Below are 19,786 nucleotides of genomic sequence, written 5' to 3'. Positions count from 1 at the left end.
AACCATTCAAACTCCATCCCACTCACTTAACTTCAGGCTAGTATGTGAGCTTTGAAGTGGTCTTTGCCTCCAGCTTGAAGCTTGAGGATGCGCATAATAATGGATATCTGATTGCCAAACGTTTGGTTCTCACCAGAAATGGTGATTCGGTTACTGAAAAAAATGCTGACCTGCGTCTCTAATTTAATAAATACCTACTACATTTCACACAAATACTGGAAGGCTTCCTGGATTCAACCAGCCATACTAAAATAAATAAATAAGCTTTTTTTTGTCCTAGTGGGCCCAAGAAGGTACCAATCTACATTTCCCACTTTTCTCACTGTACACTCTTGTCCAAATTCTACGCTTCCCTCAGACTGGCTTAGTCCCAGTTCCTGCAACAAGCCAGGTGTTCCCCTCCTCCATGTCGTTGCTCATTCTGTTCCCTCCGCAGGAACAGCCACCCCCACCCCCCCACCCCCGCCTCCCCGCCACCTCCTCTAGTTTCACGGGCTCCTTCTCATTTGGCTGAAAGGTCAGCGGTGGCAACCTCATTTAGAAGCCTGTCTTAGCACTTGACCTTTAACGCGTTTGCCTTGTTCCTTGGCTGTTGCCTTCTAGTCCATCCATCTTCGGGTCCAGCTTCCTAATTCCCAGGGGATGGGGAAGTCCTGTTCCTCTAGGTCGTCCAGTCCCATGCACGTAGTAGGTGCGCAGTAAACGCTCACAAAGAGTTTGACCACTATGTGCTCTAACCCTGGGTCAAGTAGCAGAGCGAAGAGTGCCTGTCTGTTCACCTCCTTGCCAGCTCCCTAGCCCAGCCCAGCGCATCAGACCGGAGGCTGGGGACAAGCCCGCGTGCTTCTCTTGCCGCCCCCGCGGCGCGAGGAGCCCAGTCACGGGCGTTGGAAATTCCGGCGCGTGCCGGCGCGCTGGGCCGGGCGGGGGCGGGGGAACCCGTGGAGTGAGCCTGTGACGTACGGGGGCGTGGCTCCAGAGCCTCCGCCCCCTCTTCCTCGCCCTCTCTCGCGGGTCGGGGTTACATGGCGGCGACTGCGGCAAAGCGAGAGCCTCGGAGACGCCGCTGCCGCCAGCACAGCCGGAGACCTGAGCCGACACTGGGGGCTGTCCGTGGGCCCCGCACTCCCTCGATGAGTCGGAGAAGTCCGGTAGGTATATGTGTGTGCGTGTGCGGGGCGCGCCGCCGGGGCGGCTCAGGAGGGCGCCGCGGCGGGCCCGGTGGCTGAGCCGGCTCTCTCCTCCATTGTGTGTGACCCTCCGGCGGCCGTCGCTCAACAAAGGCGCTTTTGTTCCTTCTCCCGCCCGCCCTCGGCCCGCCCGCCGGCTCGCTCTCTTGGGCCTGGCCGGCGCGTCCTCCCGCGGGCCGCCGGCGGCGGGCCGGGGTCCCCGCGTGGGGCCGGCAGAGCGGCCGGCGCGCCCCTCCCACCCGGCACGCCCCTCGCGGGCCCGGGTGCCGGGCCCAGCAGTGCGCGCCCGCCTCGGGCCCGGCTTGCCGGCTGCCTCCCGACCGCTTACGTCTGGCTCCGCAGGTTCGAAACCCGGCCCGGCCGGCGGCGGGCTGACGCGGGGCGGCGGCCGGGAGGGGTGACCCGCCCCAGCCGCGTGAGGTGGCGCGGAGTCTAGCCTTCCTGGCACTCCGCCTTTCGAAATGCTCCCGCGTCTCCTCCCCCATCCGACTCCGGTGACTCGGCCTCAGCTGACTCCGGCCGGGCAAAGTCTCCCAGTGCACTCGGCACATTGCGTAGCGCGCCGGTCACTCGACTCGGCGCGGAGCCCCGAAGTCCTCTGCCCGAGTTGAATCTGGCCGCTAAGGAGGTACAGAAAAACTCCTCCAAATCGGAATTCCTAATTTCTTCCCCCTCCCTTTACTACAGCCTTGTCTGAGCTGCGTTCGGGACGCGCAGCGGGGGTGGTCCTTGAAAGTCCCCAAATGAAAACTTGTTTTGTCGGTTCACTGAAAAAGAGCTTCCTCGCTTCTCGGTGCATTTTTCTCTGACTTGGTGAGGTTTGTTGAAAAGTAAGGATTTTTTTGGTCGCTTTTTGTTCCTTGATTGGTAAGACTGGTTCAGGTGTTAGGTGGGAGCGTTCCGAAGCAGGATCTTTTCGATTCCTTTCCTTTTTATTTCTACCTTTGCTCGCTCATTGGGAAAGGTCCACTAACGTGAGGTACTGCATTTGCAGCACAATTAGTGTTCTTTTCCTTCATCGCTAAAAATGCCCTCCAAAGTCAGTCTGAGTTTTTGTTTTTTGTTTTTTGTTTTTTTTTTACAGATACAAGATGATTTATCAAAGGAAAGAAAAATTAACAGGGGACAAAATAGAGCGATAACAGCTTCAGAGTACTTTTCCGATTGTTTGAGTCGTCTAGCCTTGTTATTTTTTAAAGCTCTGATTGGACGCATCCTCTCTCTCGAACGTTGGGGAACTGAAATGGAAAGAGTAGTCTAATTAGAAGATTGAAGGGATCAAACAGGAGTGGGCCCTGAAAGGAAATTGCCTCTAGAGTTTCTTCGTAGAATGTCAGATACTTATGTTTGAAATATGCTTGGTAATCGGTGGCAGAGACTTTACATTTCTTGAATGGGTAGTTGTTCAGACATGTTTAGGAAGGGCTTGCTATGTGCCAAGGAGCAGAGAGTCCTTTCACATATATATGCTACATCACTGAGTAAGAATTGCCTTGTGAAACTTGTAAAATTGCTTATTGGTGTCCTGAATTCAAGAATTGCAGTCGTCTAGGAAATATACCAGATTTGAGCAGGAGGTGTTTTAATCACCTAAGAATTACTGTTAGAGAAAGAGCTCTGGGAAATGGAGGATTATTTATAAAAACCTTTATGACCATATTTTGTAGTTCAGTTATTTGCAAAAGAGGATTAAAAATGTTTGCTACTTTCTGTGATTAAGAAAGAATCCAGAGAAGATTGATTTGAAGATCAGTTAATTTTGCGATAGAAAAAGTACGTGTTCTAATGACAAATGTTAGTACTAAAAGTGTTGCAGCATTTTGCATAAGTTCGTTTAAACATCGTGAGAATTCATAACTGAGAAAATAGTAAGGTTTGCTGACTCAGGGTACATTGCTGAAGGGGATGGGGTCGGGTAGGAGGAAGCTTCGAAGTGCTGCAAGTTTTGAGTTGGGTGATGACTCATCCTGCCCACGGACTGCTACGTGGCCCTTTTTTTTATACACTATTTTTTTTTTTTAATGATAGGCTAAAATGCTCCTGTCTACATTATAATTCTCTATCACACAGAGGAGCCACAGATTCTCTAAAAAAGTAATGGCTTCTGAAATTGCATTTTAAAGGGATATCTTATATCCTGCAGGTGGAATTTGGTAACATTTGTTGAAAAGAAAGGTAAAATTAATTGCTAGTCAGTTGGGGCAATGAAATATTTGATCCTATGGGTTGGCCAAAAAGTACATTTGGGTTTTCCTGTAAAATGTTAGGTGAAAACCGGAGGGAACTTTTTGGCCAGTGCCACAGCAGTTCCTTGGCTATTGATGAGAGAGGTTTCTTATGGATTTTTTACAGATAGTACTTTTATGGTATAGATAGAAATTAACCTTTTTGTTTTCATTGGTAATGTAAAAGTTAACTTTGTACTATCTAGAAATTAGTTTGTGTTGTAAAACTACAGCAGTGTTTAATCAGATAAAGCTCTGAACATAAGCATTTCACTCTGGTGGAATTATATATAGTGCTTTCTTCTTTTTTCTAATCTATATTAATTTAATAGACTATAATATATAATAATTTAAAAGTTAAAATAGGTATTGTTATAGGCACTATTTTTTCATCAGTCCTTTTCTTAGATAAGCTGATTGTATAGTTCCAAATTTAAGATTTACATTGAAATTTGGTAATAAACTATTTTGACTGATTGTAGAAAGCCATTGTTTAGCAGGTTGACCTAAAATAAGATTGAGAAAAATGGGGATTGAGAATAACAATGTGTTTTAAAAGTGAGAAGAAAAACTCGCCATTCTCATATTTTTCTTTGTGTATACTATTTATCTTCTCAGTGATTTATTTGAATGGTTTTGTGGGCAGTAAAGTGTATTAATGTGAATTAAATCTTTGAAGAGATTTTGGAAGAACATTGCATGATTTATATAGGGGAACTTTAATAAAGTTTAGATAAAACTTTAAAATATACTTCCTACTAAAGTAAATATAAAAATACAAGTAGAAAGTATTAAAGACTTTCAAAAGCCTTTTAGAGGTTGAACGTGTATTTCCAGTGTGTGTTTGTGTTTTAAGAATGTAGGTAATTACCTGTCATGCTTAATTCAGAATTTATAAACTGGTTGTGTTAGTCTGTCTTCCTTCTATGAGGTATTGACTTATGAAATGATGATGAGCCTCCCTGTTGCTTTCCAGTTCTGTGTTTGCATTGCCCACTTGAATTCTGTGTTACTTTAGGGCCCCTGTTAAAATAGAACATGCCTCAATAGTAAATTCTTTGTAGCGTTGTTGGCTTCCCACTGTCAGCTCCTTTAGCCTGTTTTGTGGACTCTTAACGTTACCCTATAGCCTGCTAGAGATACGGAGATTTTGGTTGGTTTTATTGCTCAGTCCTGATTGAGACTTTACAAAAACAAAAATGTTATTGTAGTTACTGGGTTTTTTTCCCCTTAGGAGTTGCTTTTCATGTGGAACTGATTCCTTTAAAGTAATAGTGGCATGGGCAGAATCCACCAGTGTTTTTTTTCCTTCTGAACTGCATATTTGGAAAGTGTAGTGTATCCCCTTTGATACTTTTTAAAAGGTTTATCTTACATAACATGTCTACCTTTTAAATCCATTTCTGAAAAAGTATACAGAGATTGTAGCAAACGACATTTTCCCATTGATTTTCATTTAAATTTGATGTCTTTTTCATAGGGAAAAAAATTTATTTCAGGAAAGATACTGTCTCTTCAGAATGTGAGAAATCTTATGTGCATTTAATTCTGTACAACCATAAAACTATAAAATGTTAGTTTTTACGGAGGAGTTATGGACATTTTATCTTCCCCCAGGTACATCATTTTGACTGCTCAAGAAACTGAGGCCCAGAGTGATCTAAAATCTTGGTACAGGGTGATTTCTGGACCAGTAGTATTAGCATCATTTGGGAATTAAATGCAGAATCCTGACCCCATCTCAAGACTTATTTAGAAGCTACAGTTTAACTAGATTCTCAAGTGATTCAAACGCATGTTCATTTCTGGCAACACTGCTAAGTGATGCATACATAAGTTGCTCCGCTGGTTAGTGACTGATTTGGAAAACTCAGGTCTTCTGAGTTGCTCTTTCCATTGACCCTCCTAAAAAACATCAAAAGGAAGATTGAGAATCTAATCACTGTCCAGTAGAACTTTCTGTGATCATAGAAGTATTAGTATTTTACTCTGTGTTGTCCAGTGAGATAATCACTAGCCACATGACAGTTGAGCATTTGACAGGTGGCTAGTATACCCAAGGAACTGAATTTTTAATTATATGTATTTCTAATTAATTTATTCTCCGCTGCATGAAGTTAGTGGCTACTGTATTGGACAGCACATATTTAGATGATCTTTGCCCACATTAAGTTTAAAATTATTTGAGCTGTAATTTAATAACTGATTAGGCTTAATTTGGGATTCCCTGATGGCTCAGATGGTCAAGAGTCTGCCTGCAATGTGGGAGACCCAGGTTCGATCCCTTGGTTGGGAAGATCACCTGGAGAAGGAAATGGCAACCCACTCCAGTATTCTTGCCTGGAAAATCCCATGGATGGAGGGGCCTTGCAGGCAACAGTCCATGAGGTCACAACAAAGTCGGACAGGACTGAGCAACTTCACTTCACTTAAACTTAATAATTTCCTCCTAATTTACAAATTGGAGTGATGGTAGGTTTCTAACTACCTACATCCCTAAAATGCCTAGGTATTAGTTTAGTAGTTATTATAAAGCAATGCCAATTTTCTGATATACTCCTGTGTTCAATAGTGTAGATAATCTAAGCTGCTGCTCCTGCTAAGTCACTTCAGTCGTGTCCGACTCTGTGCGACCCCATAGACAGCAGCCCACCAGGCTCCCCCGTCCCTGGGATTCTCCAGGCAAGAACACTGGAGTGGGTTGCCATTTCCTTCTCTAATGCATGAAAGTGAAAAGTGAAAGTGAAGTTGCTCAGTCCTGTCCGACTCTTAGCGACCCCATGGACTGCAGCCTTCCAGGCTCCTCAATCCATGGGATTTTCCAGGCAAGAGTACTGGAGTGGGGTGCCACTGCCTTCTCCGAATCTAAGCTGCAAGAATATCTATTTCCCCGTTTGTCTCAAACACTTGGATTTAAAAATATTAAAAATAAACTGTTAGGGACTTCCCTGGTGGTCCAGTGGCTGAGACTCCACACTCCCAATGCAGGGGCCTTAGTTCAATCCCTAGTCAGGGAACGAGATCCCACATGCCCCAACTAAGAGTATGCGTGTCACAACTGAAAATCCCAAAGGCTGTAACTAAGATCTGGTTTGGCCAAGTAGGTAAATATTTAAAATAAATAACCTGTTAAGTAAGTGTTCCTTAATTATCTTATGGATAGCATTGAGGGGACAGTTTTTGCCTCTGGCGTAATATCTCCAGGTTTTTTGGCAGTTGTCGATAGCTGCCAGATTGATCTGCCTTTTCTTGTGTTATTTCCAGGTGTAGAAACATTGAGTGATTCTTAACCTTCCACCTTATGCAGTGGGAAGAGTCTAACCCTAGAGTAAGTCAGAGTGACCTGTGTCCAAATCTTGCATGATTTTGGTGAACTTGCTTTATCTTTTGGAGCAGTGCTCTTGTTTGTAAAATGAGACTTAAAAGGTGGTGGTTCTGAGTAACAGAAATAGTTTTTTACTTAGAAAATGTGTGTGTGTACTCAGTCATGTCCGATTCTTTGTGAACCCATAGACGTAGGCCTCCATTCTCCTCTGTCCATGGAATTTTCTGGTCAAGAATACTGGAGTGAGTTGCCATTTCCTTCTCCAGGGGAGCTTCCTGACCCAGGGATCAGACCCACATCTCCCACTTCTCTTGTACTGTAGGTGATTCTTTACTGCTGAGCCACCAAAGAATCCCCACTTAGAAAATGCCTGGCACTTAATGGACACTCAGTAAATTTGAATTACCTTCCCTTTCCCTTGTTCTCAGCTTCTTACAGCCTGTATTTAGTTTTATGTTTAAGATTCTGATTTTAAATCTTGTTGGTTCCCACCAATTACATGACTTCTTGCCTTGCTTCATTCATGTATATCCCTAGTACATTCCTCCACTTGTGCTCTAAATTCCTTCTCTTGATCTTTTTTTTTTTAATATTTTTTTGATGTGAACCATTTTTAAAGTCTTTATTGAACTTGTTACAATATTGCTTCTGTTTCACCTTTTGGTTTTCTGGCCAAGAGGTATGTGGGATCATAGCTCCCTGACCAGGGATCGAAGCATCACCCCCTGCCTTAGAAAGTGAAGTCTTAACCACTGGACCACCAGGGGAGTCCCGTTCTCTTAGCTTCTTAAGGACTCGTCTCTTGCCTGCCTCATGAATTTTGCCCCTTCTATTGGACTGTCTTTGAAAAAGTGAAAAGTAAAAGTACCAATCCAACTCTTTGCAACCCCATGGGCCCCCTGGAGCTCTCCAGGCTCCTCTGTTCTTGGAATTATCTAGGCAAGAATACTGCAGTGGATAGCCAATCCTTTCTCCGGGGATCTTCTTGACCTAGGGATCGAACCCGGTATCTTTATTGATATACAAATGTGCTATAGAGCTATACAGTAGCCACTAGCCACATTTGGCTATTTAAACAAAAATTATCAGTTCCTTAGTCATGCTAATTATATTTTACTTGCCTGGTATCCATGTGTAGCTATTGGCTTCTGTACTGGACAGTGTAGATATAGAGTGGAAATCTCTTACAAACCCTCTCCTGATTCCACATTTTTCTCTTCTAGCTATTGCCTCATTTCTCTAGTCTACTTTGAAGCATATTTTCAAGAACTATCTTTGTGTTCTCGTTCCACTTTGCTTTGTTCTTCAACTCTAGACTTGTGTCACCATCTCACCACTGAAAGTACTCTTAAGTCAAGGTTACCAGCGATACCATTTACCAAATCCATCTTAAAGGATCTTATAGCAGCATTCAGTATTGTTAACAGTTTCCTGCCTATTCACCTGCTTCTCTTAGTTTATGGGACACATATTTTTGTTTTCCTCCTACTTCACACCTTGTCATACATTAACAGGCTTCTCTCTCCTCTCCTGCCTCTAAGTATTGGCATATCCCAGAGGTTGGTCTGGGCTTCCCTGGTAGCTCAGCTGGTAAAGAATCCACCTGCAGTGTAGGAAACCTAGGTTCGATTCCTGGGTTGGGAAGATCTCCCTGGAAGAGGGCATGGCAAACCACTCCAGTATTCTTGTCTGGCGAAACCCCATGGGCAGAGGGGCCTGATGGGCTTCAGTCTTTGGGGTTGCAAAGAGTTGGACACGACTGAGCGACTAAGCACACAGAGGTTGGTCCTGGACTTTCTTCCTCTTCTCTTAGTTCTGTCCATAGATAGTCTCATTCAATTTAGTTTTTAAAATATTATCTCAGTTCATTCAGTTCAGTCGCTCAGTCGTGTGTGACTCTTTGAGACCCCATGAATTGCAGTACGCCAGGCCTCCCTGTCCATCACTAACTCCTGGAGTCTACCCAAACCCATGTCAACTGAGTCGGTGATGCCATCCAACCATCTCATCCTCTGTCGTCCCCTTCTCCTCCTGCCCCCAATCCCTCCCAGCATCAGAGTCTTTTCCAATGAGTCAACTCTTCGCACGAGGTGGCCAAATTACTGGAGTTTCAGCTTTAGCATCATTCCTTCCAAAGAAATCCCAGGGCTGATCTTCTTCAGAATGGACTGGTTGGATCTCCTTGCAGTCCAAGGGATTCTCAGGAGTCTTCTCCAACACCACAGTTCAAAAGCATCAATTCTTCGGCGCTCAGCTTTCTTCACAGTCCAACTCTCACATCCATACATGACCACTGGAAAAACCATGGCCTTGACTAGACGGACCTTTGTTGGCAAAGTAATGTCTCTGCTTTTCAATATGCTGTCTAGGTTGGTCATAACTTTCCTTCCAAGGAGTAAGCGTCTTTTAATTTCATGGCTGCAGTCACCATCTGCAGTGATCTATTTCCCATGAAGTGATGGGACCAGATGTCATGATCTTCATTTTCTGAATGTTGAGCTTTAAGCCAACTTTTTCACTCTCCTCTTTCACTTTCATCAAGAAGCTTTTTAGTTCCTCTTCACTTTCTGCCATAAGGGTGGTGTCATCAGCATATCTGAGGTGATTGATATTTCCCGGCAATCTTGATTCCAGCTTGTGTTTCTTCCAGCCCAGCGTTTCTCATGATGTACTCTGCATATAAGTTAAATAATCAGGGTGACAATATACACCTTTGACGTAGTCCTTTTCCTATTTGGAACCAGTCTGTTCCATGTCCAGTTCGAACTGTTGCTTCCTGATCTGCATACAGGTTTCTCAAGAGGCAGGTCAGGTGGTCTGGTATTCCCATCTCTTTCAGAATTTTCCACAGTTGATTGTGATCCACACAGTCAAAGGCTTTGGCATAGTCAATAAAGCACTATCTACATGTGAATAATTATCAAATATATGTTTCTGGTTTAAATATCTCACCTGAATAGACTTAATGTGTCCAAAATAGAACTCCTTCTCTTATAGTGTTATCCCAGTCTCCCCCATCTCAGTAATTGGCACCTAGGAGTTATGCTTAAAACCTGTTTCCCTGTATCATCCTCCATATCCAATCCATCGCCAGGTTTTCTTGGTCTCCAGAATATTCGGGTTGTCCTGGTTTTCTTCCTCATGTCTACCAGCCTGGTCTCAGTCGCCGTTATCTCATGTGGCCTGCTGAAATAGCTTTTAACTGGTCTCTGCTTTCACTTGACCATCTTCTTCAGTGCATTCTCCTCCCAGTAGCTAGAATTATCTTGGAAACATGGAAATGCAACCATGCCAGTTGTCTGCTTAAAATTCTTCAATAGCTTTCTTAGTTATAAAATTCAGAATCGTGCCTCTTTTTCGCATCACTCCCTGCTCCCTTTACTAAGGACACCGTCAGTACACTGGCTTCTTTTCTTTTCCTCCAAAATTCCAAGTTACATCCTGATCTAGATTGTATTTCTTTCCCCTCTGTTTGGGATCCTCTTGTTCCATCTCTTAGTAGTGCTGCTTCCGTTTACTATTCGGGTTACAGCATTTTAGATGGCCATTTCCAAGCCACTCCATCAGAGCACTTGGCCAAACCTGAAGTTATACTTACTTGTTGGTCTTTTCTCATTAGAGTGTAAACTGTTTGGAAGCAGAAGAACCTTAATTGTCTTATTCTCCACTGTGCCATAGAACACTGCTTGACACATGCCAAGTGCTCAGTAAATTTTTGTGCACCTATAAAATGTTTGGCTCCCTTAAATTTCTGAAGGGAAAAATATGTTAAAGATTGCATTGTAGTCATTGTAACATGATTCTGAACTGAGTTTTTTAGCTCTCTGTACATTATTGGTACAGTTGCAAAAACTTAAATGGGATCTGAGTATTAGGTGGTAATACTATGCCAGTGTCAATTTTCTGATTTTGATGATTGTATTCTGGTTATGCAGAAGAATGTCCTGTATATAAGAAACACTAGGGTTGGGAAGAAAGGTACAGTGTACTTGTCAATAAATTACATTACTATTAGAAAGAAGATCATGGGCTTTGGACTGAAACCTGAAGTTCAAATTCTGGCTCTCAGTGTGTGTGACCTTTAATGCGTTATTTAAATTCTCTAAAAATCTCAGGACCCATTTTGCAGTGTTGTTAGGAGGATTTAGTGTAAGAGTAGTATGCTTCATATATAATACATTCTTAGGCTTTCTGTTGTTCTATATTAAAAAAAATCTATTCTCATGTTCAGTGCTGTGATTTCCTTTATAATACAAATTTTTTCATTAATTGCTTTTATAAAAGCTGATAATGTAAGATAAATATGTACCAGATAATGTTATTTATATCCTCAAGTTAAAACTTTTTGAATTGTATTCCATAATGTAGTTCTTAAATTCTTAAAAACTGTATACTTTTAAGTTATAAAGTAGAGCCTCTAAAAATTATTTCAATTAAAATATGTGGGAAAAATAATAAAATATGTGTCTTTGTCTTGAGTAACATGGTAAATTTTTATCTTCTTTGAAAGTGTCAGTGAATCTGTGGTATTTAAATGCTAATGTATTAGTTTGTATTATTATTGATGTAAAAATTACACAAAAACTGCCTAGGAAAATGAATCATTACTTACAATTGGTGATTTTAGTTTTCTCTTTTTCTTTCCCTTCACTCCCCTTGATGGGATATTATTAAGTAAACATAATGACCAAAAAGGAACTTTCCAGGTGGCTAAGTGGTAAAGAATACATCTGCCAATGCAGGAAATGCACGAGATATGGATTTGATCCCTGGGTCAGGAAGGTCCCCTGCAGAAGGAAGTGGCAACCCAGTCCAGTATTCTTGCCTGGAAAATTCCATGGACAGAGGAGCCTGGCAGGCTACAGTCCGTGGGGTCGCAAAGGAGTCGAACACGACTCTTGACTAAAACAGCACATACAGCAACAGATGACCAAAAAGGGAGAAGGTGTTTAAGGATGACCCCTGAGCCTTTTTATTTTTTTCAGTCTATTTTTCACAGTTTATTTTCACAGTCTATTTTAAACAGTATAAACTACTTCACTAACACTGCAAACCTTAAGACCGCATGATTCAGGTCACCCTCTTGAAACACACTGTGCTCTTATGTTTTACTTCTACATATGCTGTAACCCCAATACATTACTACTTTTGCTTTAAACAATCAATAGTCTCTTAAAGACATTTAAACGTGTGGATTGGGTTGTTTTTTTTTTAAGGCTTTTTGCTTTTTCCAATTATTTATGCTTTCTGTAGATCTTCCATTTGGTTCATCTTCATGATAACAAACTTCTTTTAGCATTTCTTGTAATGGGAATCTGTTGGACAAATTCTTTTCATTTTTTTCTCTTTGAAAATGTTTTTGTTTTGTCCTTTTTGAAGTATGTTTCCCTCGATGTAGACTTCTGGGCTGGTTGTTTCTTTCGACACTTGAGAGATGATGTTCTGTTGTCTCTAGCTTTTGTGTTTGTCTGCCTTTGTTCCTATTGTTTTTCCCTAGTATATACTTTTTTCTCTTTCATAGTTGCTTTTAAGAGTTGCTTTTGACCTTCCCGCTCTCTAACTTTCAACAGTTTATCATGTGCCTAGATTTTTCTTTGTATTTATCCTGCTTGCAGTTCATTGACCTTCCAGGTCTGTGAGTTGATGTCTTTATCAGTTTGGGGAAGTTTTTGCCCATTGTCTCATCACATACTTCTGCCCTGTCAGCTTTGTAAATCATGTCAGCTTTCTGAACTACTTTTCAGCCTTGCTGCTGGCTCTTTGGATTGCTTGGACATTTTCTTTGATTTCCAGTACCACCTCCGGTTTTCTTTACATCAGGTTTTTGCCCATTTTCTTAAGGAAGAATATTTGCCTTATACTCGAGTGCCTTTGAGGGATTTATCTCATACTTCGTGTCTTGACCTCCACCTTGAGAGGGGCATCTGTCTTGGACAAAATGGATACCCATATGCTTCATGAGGTTTTCCCTCAGCTTTTCTGACTTGGCTTCAGACTTGTACTCTCAGTGAAGACCCGTGGGGAAGGATTGGCAGGTAGGGCTTGTAACTGGGCTTCCTCTGAATTCTAATCTGTTACCTGAATCCGCGTGCGGCAAATATCATTGTTTATAAATTTGACTGGTTTCTTCTTCGTCCTGTTAGTGGAAAATATCTTGTTCTCTTGCAACTTTATGAGAAATGAGAATAACCATGGTCTCTTGTGTTAGGAAGGGCTTGATATTTTCTAGAGTTTAGAGTTCTTTGCATCCTTAGCTTTCAGGTATATTTCTTAATTACAGTTCTGTAGCTAAGAGTCAGACACGACTGAGTGACTTCACTTTCACTTTTCACTTTCGTGTGTTGGAGAAGGAAATGGCAACCCACTCCAGTGTTCTTGCCTGGAGAATCCCAGGGACGGGGGAGCCTGGTCTTTGGGGTCACACAGAGTCGGACATGACTGAAGCGACTTAGCAGCAGCAGCAGCAGCTTACTCAGTTTATCATGGTTTATCGGGAGAGAGTAATGGTGTCTTGCAACTTTCTGCATTTTAATCAGAAGTGGAAATCCTGAGTCTTTCACTAAACTTAAAATATTTTGGAGCTGGAAGAAATCATGGAGTTTAGCTACATCATTTTCCTGATGAGGAACTGAGACATAGTAATATGAGAGGCTTTGATTACAAAGCTAGTTTCGCCACAGATCCTAGACTAAACTTCAGATCACTTTATTTCGTGCTTCTTTGTTTTTAATATGGGGTTGGTGACATCAGATGAGAAGTTTTCAGCAGTATCAAACTGCTGAAAGAGACTTACGCTATTTTTTTTTTTAATTTGGCCGCATCAGGTCTTAGTTGCATCACATAGGGTCTTCGTTGTGGCTCACAGTCTCTAGAACTCAGGCTCAATTGTTACGATGCCTGGGCTTCATTGCTCCATAGCATGTGGAATCTTCTGGGACCAGGGATTAAACCTGTGTCCCCTGCATTGGAAGGTGGATGCTTAACCACTCGACCATCAGGCAAGTTCCTACTTACACTATTTTCTATCTTACAAGCTTTCTTGTTTAGGTTTGGAGAAAATGAGAAACAAAGGAGAAAAGATATTCCAGAAAAGCTATATGCCATTCTGAATAATTTTTTTTAAAAATTGGGCACACTTTTAAGTAAGCATGTGATTGTCTCCATTTGGTGGGGGTCCAGACATGTTTTTTGTGGCCTTGAGCAGTGGAACCTTCTTCAGACCCTCACCAGGGTTAGCTCAGAAATGACAGCTGTTGTATTTTTGATGCCAGTCTGGAAAGCTGTGGTGCTTTCAGATTCTCCTAACATGGGATAAAGAACAGTACAATCAGAGAGTACTGGCATGATCTTCCATATCTTCACAATACCCACTTGCCAGGCTAGCAGGACTTTTTACAGAGTCCTGCTCATCTGGTTATATAGGGCACTGCTTCAGTGGTGCAGTCCCTCTCCACTACCTCAGCAAAACAAACTAGGAGCTATAACAGAGCTAACGTTTTTCTGTTTCTCCAGTCCAACTGGGTTGAAATCAATTGCTTTCTTCGTGTGTTGGCAGACCTATATGTTCACCATAGGGTGAGGCTCCTGAGCTAATGCCTGGAAAGGAAAGCACCGTATCTGGAGTCATCACCGATGTTCCCACATGGTAGGTCAGAATGTGATCAAATTCTGAAAAATCTGAGGGTAGAGCCTGTGTTCTCCAAAGCTTTCTATGTTATTTACATTAATTCATTCAGTAGTGTTTAAGGTGCCTACCATCAGGAACTATGCTCAGAAAATGTCAGTAAAGGTACTTAGTCCCAAACCTTTAAAAATAGAACTGCAGCAAGGGGGAAGGGAGTGGTGCCCTAGAAAATGAAGATTAGAGGATTTGAAGATTAGAGGGTAGATTAAATGAGATTGGGGATGGATGGCAAAAGACAAAGGAAGGAAAATGCTATGGAAAAGAGAAAGCAAGCCTAGTGGACAGAGAGAAGTCTACTACAATGGAATCTACTGCAGTGGAATACAATGCTCTAGGAGTACGTGCTCCATGAGGCTTTTTTTTTTTAAACTATTTTGATCCCTTCTATACTTTAATGCCTAAGACAGTGCCTGGCATTTGATAAGCACTCAAGGTTTTGTTGAATAAAAATGTAGTGGATGGATGGAAGAATTGAAACAAACAGTGAAAGCTCTTAAAAACTGCTTCTGGGCCATTTTGGGATGGCATTTCCCTACTGCATTGAAGTTGGTGCCACCATGTGACCTGCTTTGGTCAGTAAAATATGAGTAGAAGTGAAGTGTATGATTTGTTGGATGAAGGTTTACGAATCAGTGGGGCGGCCCAGGTGGATCAGTGGTAAAGATCCTGCCTCCCAGTACAGGAGATGCGGGTTCCATCCCTGGGTCAGGAAGATCCCCTGGAGGACATGGCAGCCCACTTCAGTATTCTTGCCAGGATAATCCTTAAGACAGAAGAGCCTGGCGGGCTACAGTCCATGGAGTTGTGAGCAGTTGGACGTGACTGAGCACGCACGACGTTACATATCAGTGAGAGATTCTCATTTCTTTCCCTCTGGTACATTGAGTGGCTGTGATAGAGGTGGTATAGCTCCTTCAGGAGTTTGAATAACAGCTGTTTCACTTGTTGCATGAGCCAGGTTTAAAAGGTCTTTTTACTCACTGAGGTTTGGGGGTTATTTGTTACTGTAACACTGTATAAGCTGTCTCTCGACTACTATAGAAATTTGTATTCATTTTTGTTTGGTTGGAATCGTTAGATTTCCAAAGGTACTTGAAGAAGGCGGCTGCCCAAGTGTCTTCTGCTTATATATTTGCCCCAGTGTTTCCTTGCCATTGGTTAGGAGAAGAGTCTTAGAAATGACAGCTCTGACAGGAGGAAGATAGGAAGGGGTTGAAGGGTTATTAAAATTATTTTAAATTTTCCAGCCATAAATTTGTAGATGGGATTGTGTTTAATGTTTTCTGTTAAATGTTTAATGTTAATTTTATAGCAATTTCAATCACAGTTCCACCATTCTGGGCGTCCTAGTATATTAAGTGGGAGCAAAACCTAGTCAGGTTAGAAAACTTGTACTGTGCTTTCATAGGTCATAGACTTTTAGAATTGGAAGGGTATGCCTAGCCGCTGTTAACGGAGAAGGCAATGGCACCCCACTCCAGTACTCTTGCCTGGAAAATCCCATGGATGGAGGAGCTTGGTGGGCTGCAGCCCATGGGTTCACTAAGAGTCGGACACGACTGAGCGACTTCACTTTCACTTTAGAGATCGTGTGACTAGTTTATCTAATCTGTAAAGTTCTGATATTCCAATGTGAGTACCTAGAGTAAATAGCAACTAGATATGAGCATCAAAATAAACATATGACGTTTATCTTATAATGGCCTTTTAAATGGTTGAAGTCCCTAATGTTAAAATGCATTTAGGCAAAGGTTCAGACAATTTAAGAACAGAAGTTAGGACTAGAAGTTTTTAAAAAACTGGTTACTTTGTTAGAAGCTATGTAAGCATCCATCTTTGAAAGTCTGTCTCTGTAGCTAATGGTAGTTACTGATAGCAGGCAAAAGCCCCTTAGGCTTTGATGCTTAAGTGTCAAGGTCCTCCCTCTCACACCGAGTTCCTGAGATGATTCACTGACACTGGTTTGCACTTCCGACCTCCTTGAGGCCCAAATCCTGAGAGGGGTCCCTGATAACTGTGGGCTACCCTGCATTAGGAGTAAGAGCTTTGTCAGGAATGCGTATAAGCAAGCAGTTAAGCTGTAGTCTTTGGCTTTCTCTGCCCTAGAAGCTTAGTAGCTTTGATGAGAGCTTGAGAACATGATCTTAGGGAAAGGTGAATTTGTTATAACAACACCTCTCTGTGCCAGGGTTAGGAAACCGTCCTAGGTGAATGTAAGTAGAGCTCAACCTTTCCCTTCTCTCCAAAAGTAACTGAGCTTTGGCTGAGATGTGAGGCTGGCTGAATGCCAGTTAACTCAGGTTACTCGGTTGACCCTGGAGAAGAGCTAAATAGGCAAGAGCTGGTGAGGGGTGGGGGTAAGTGAGTGAGTGAGTGTGATCAGGCCAGATGACCCAAGTCAGCATTTAACCTGAGAAGCAGCAGAATAGAAGATGGAAGGGAATATCAGGCAAGTAACCTTCATATTTAAGGCCCTCACCTCAAACTTGTACTTGCTGACACTTACCAAGTTGTTCATGGGTAAGAAGGGAAAGAAAATCGAATTTCTGTAGAATGTGGAAATGAGGCTGCTGCTGCTGCTGCTAAGTCACTTCAGTTGTGTTCGACTCTGTGCAACCCCATAGACGGCAGCCCACCAGGCTCCCCCGTCCCTGGGATTCTCCAGGCAAGAACACTGGAGTGGGTTGCCATTTCCTTCTCCAATGCATGAAAGCAAAGTGAAGTTATTCTACTGTCTTTTTTATTTCTTTCTTTTGTGTTTTATGACTTCATACACTTAGGCCTGACTTAGAGTACCTGCATTTCTCTTGGTGATGGAGTGAGCTAAGTGACAGAAAGCAGGAGGCAATTTAGGGAAGAAAAAGCTCGAGGCAACATTTGTGGCTAATGTAGTTTCAGGGAACTATCTTGTAAATGTTGGAAGCTGGTACTCAGCCTGGCTACACAGAGAGCTTTTACTTCCATGTTATGGTGAATCACTAAAAGAAGACCAAAGAGCCAGCTTCATTCTTATAAATCATTCTCTGCCCTTCATTTTTATTTACCAAATTGTTAAAAACAAAGCAACATCAACTTAGCTAATTAAAACTTAACCAGTGATCTCTCTCCAAGCAACACAGTATCAGCACTCAGATTAGTAGGAATGGGAAACATTTGGAGACATAGAAATTAAAAAGGTGGTGGGAAGGGTCATTTTAAAGTTACTGTCCTGGCTTGGTTTTCCCTTTCTTCCCTTGAAGTGTGTAGAAAGTGCAAAAGGAAGGAGAACTGCACATCTTGAGTCTGAGCCTTGAACTTTGCTTTTATGAAGTTAAACATGATAGATGGTGGAGAAAATGGTATAAATGAGACATTTCTAGAGGTTGTTGAGGTGGATGGAGGATGCACTGACCAGTAATCTGCTGATCCAGTTTACTTGCAGTTGCATGCCCGATGACTGCTTGGTGGATGTGAAAGATGGAGGTGATTGGACAAGATCAGGATTTGAAATGTAGCTGCTGTAAGGGTCATAGTGATAAGGAAGAAGCTGTTTTCATAGTCACTAAGGAGGAGCATGGGAGGCCTTTGGCTTTTTATGGCTTCCAGAGGCGCATATCCTGACTGCTCTAATTAGGTCAGATCACCCAGTGTCTAGGCTCTCACAGCATCCTGTACTGCTTTTTCCCTTCTGCATTCCCTTTTTTCCTATTGTTGTTTGTTTCCAGCTGTACTATAAACTTCATGAGGGCAGGGGTCAAGCCTATTTTTACTTACCATTTTATCTGCAGTGCTTAGGATGCTGACAAGTACATAACACAATTTGCAAATACTTGCTGAATGGAGGGCACTGAATTGGAAGCATTTACTAGATCCACTTTATCATACAGAGGTATGGCATTACCTCCAACTTACTGATTAAGGTGGGCTTACTTTTCAAGCTCCTGGATGAAAAGGTGGTAAAAAGCTTTTGGTCTAACAGATATTGAAGGACTTTGAAGACTACTACTCACAGAGCAGTGAGGCGACTATACAGGCAAGCACTCCCCAACCTTTCCTCCGCCACTCCTCCATCCCAGTTTTTTTTATTGGTACAGTCCTCACTGTCTGGTGGAATTACAGTTTAGTTGATAAATATTACATTCTTTCTTGAGATTGTGGTCTCATATTTCTGTAAAGTTTGCTCAAGGCTTTCAGTATAGGCATCATCTGAGTCTGTAATGAGAACTCTGTAGCTCTCAGCCTAGGCACAAGCTCTTACCTTCCCTGAAATGAATTTTTACCCATTCTTTACCCCTGTAAATGATGACCAGTGTCTTTGAGATTTCCGAAAGGGCATTCTCATCCTTACATTTGTTTCTGGTCTGTAATGCTTCTTGATCTCACTGAGATTGAAAGGGGCCCCATATGGATGGAGGTCTTGAGTCTGCAATTCATCCTCTGAATGGAGTTTCTACTGTGATACTTTTCTCATGAATGACAGTGGTGGTGTTTTAGCGAAGCGTTATTTCTGCTTGTCTCTGATTGCTGTGTTAGTGAACTAGAAGCTTATGAGAGTACTTAGAGGTTTTAGTATTATGTCAAGTCTGTTAAACAGACATAAAAATGTACATTTATCAAAAACTTAAAACTTGACTGATCTTTAAGGAATTGTCTACATCAGGGCAAGAGGGGTCATTTATCTACTTAGTTTCTGAGTTATTCGTATTATCAGTTTCTCACACAGTTATTTTTCGTATTTATGGATCTCTCAGAATGGAAGATTTGCTCAGATTGAAGCATATGCTGTTACCTTATTTTTCAGGATCATATATTTCCACATGTGAAGTATATAGAAATATGAATGAAGCAGACAGGGAAATAAGGTAGATTCCTCTGTTGTATAGAAGCTTCACCACTGTGAAATAGCTGATGTGTTTGGTCCTAGCAGTTCTTAAGCCACACCTGAAGGTGATTGCAAGTTGTCATGTCTTCAGGTTCAGAATGGACAGCTTTATTTCATTCACTGATAAAAGTTTCTCCTGCCTTTAAATAATTATAATTAGCTCTTTGAACCAAGGATTATTGCAGCTGTCCTATTTCCAGTCCTTTCAGACTCATTGAGAAAATAGCATTGTATATGCACCTATACTAGCTTTAAGGTCAAAAGTCAGCAACAGGAAGCCTTTTCGTTTAAGGGTCTAGGCTGTATTACATGCTTATAGGCGTGTATTAATATGTTTAAATGAGCTACTGCATTGGTCTCCTAGTTGCTTCTGGAACATGAAACAAATGCTCATCTTAGTGTATTTATTTATGCCTAATAGCTTTTTGATGTTTTTACTTTTTTCCAATATTTTATGATAAATTTATTTTATTTTGATTTTTTAAAACTTTTTATTTTAAA

At 42.0% G+C, this 19,786-nt stretch overlaps 1 protein-coding gene across 3 annotated transcripts in view; it reads left to right on the top strand.

Annotated features, from left to right (window-relative positions):
* The first annotated feature begins 1,013 nt into the window (after window positions 1-1,013).
* The window catches only part of MAPK6 (mitogen-activated protein kinase 6), a 34,070-nt gene continuing 15,297 nt past the window's right edge, over window positions 1,014-19,786 (top strand). Inside the window, exons 1-2 of one of the 3 annotated variants that reach the window (XM_070797540.1) lie at window positions 1,706-1,818; window positions 14,296-14,385. The gene's annotated coding sequence lies outside the window, so the exon portion shown is untranslated. Of the gene's footprint in view, window positions 1,152-1,680; window positions 1,819-14,295; window positions 14,386-19,786 lie in introns of those variants that run through there. The other 2 variants (XM_070797538.1, XM_070797539.1) reach the window with 2 other exon arrangements.

This window comes from Bos indicus, chromosome 10 (assembly GCF_029378745.1).
Source record: "Bos indicus isolate NIAB-ARS_2022 breed Sahiwal x Tharparkar chromosome 10, NIAB-ARS_B.indTharparkar_mat_pri_1.0, whole genome shotgun sequence".
In the NCBI taxonomy this organism is placed as follows: domain Eukaryota; kingdom Metazoa; phylum Chordata; class Mammalia; order Artiodactyla; family Bovidae; genus Bos; species Bos indicus.
Note: the sequence above shows the minus strand (reverse complement) of the source record. Positions and strands in the feature narration are given on the sequence as shown.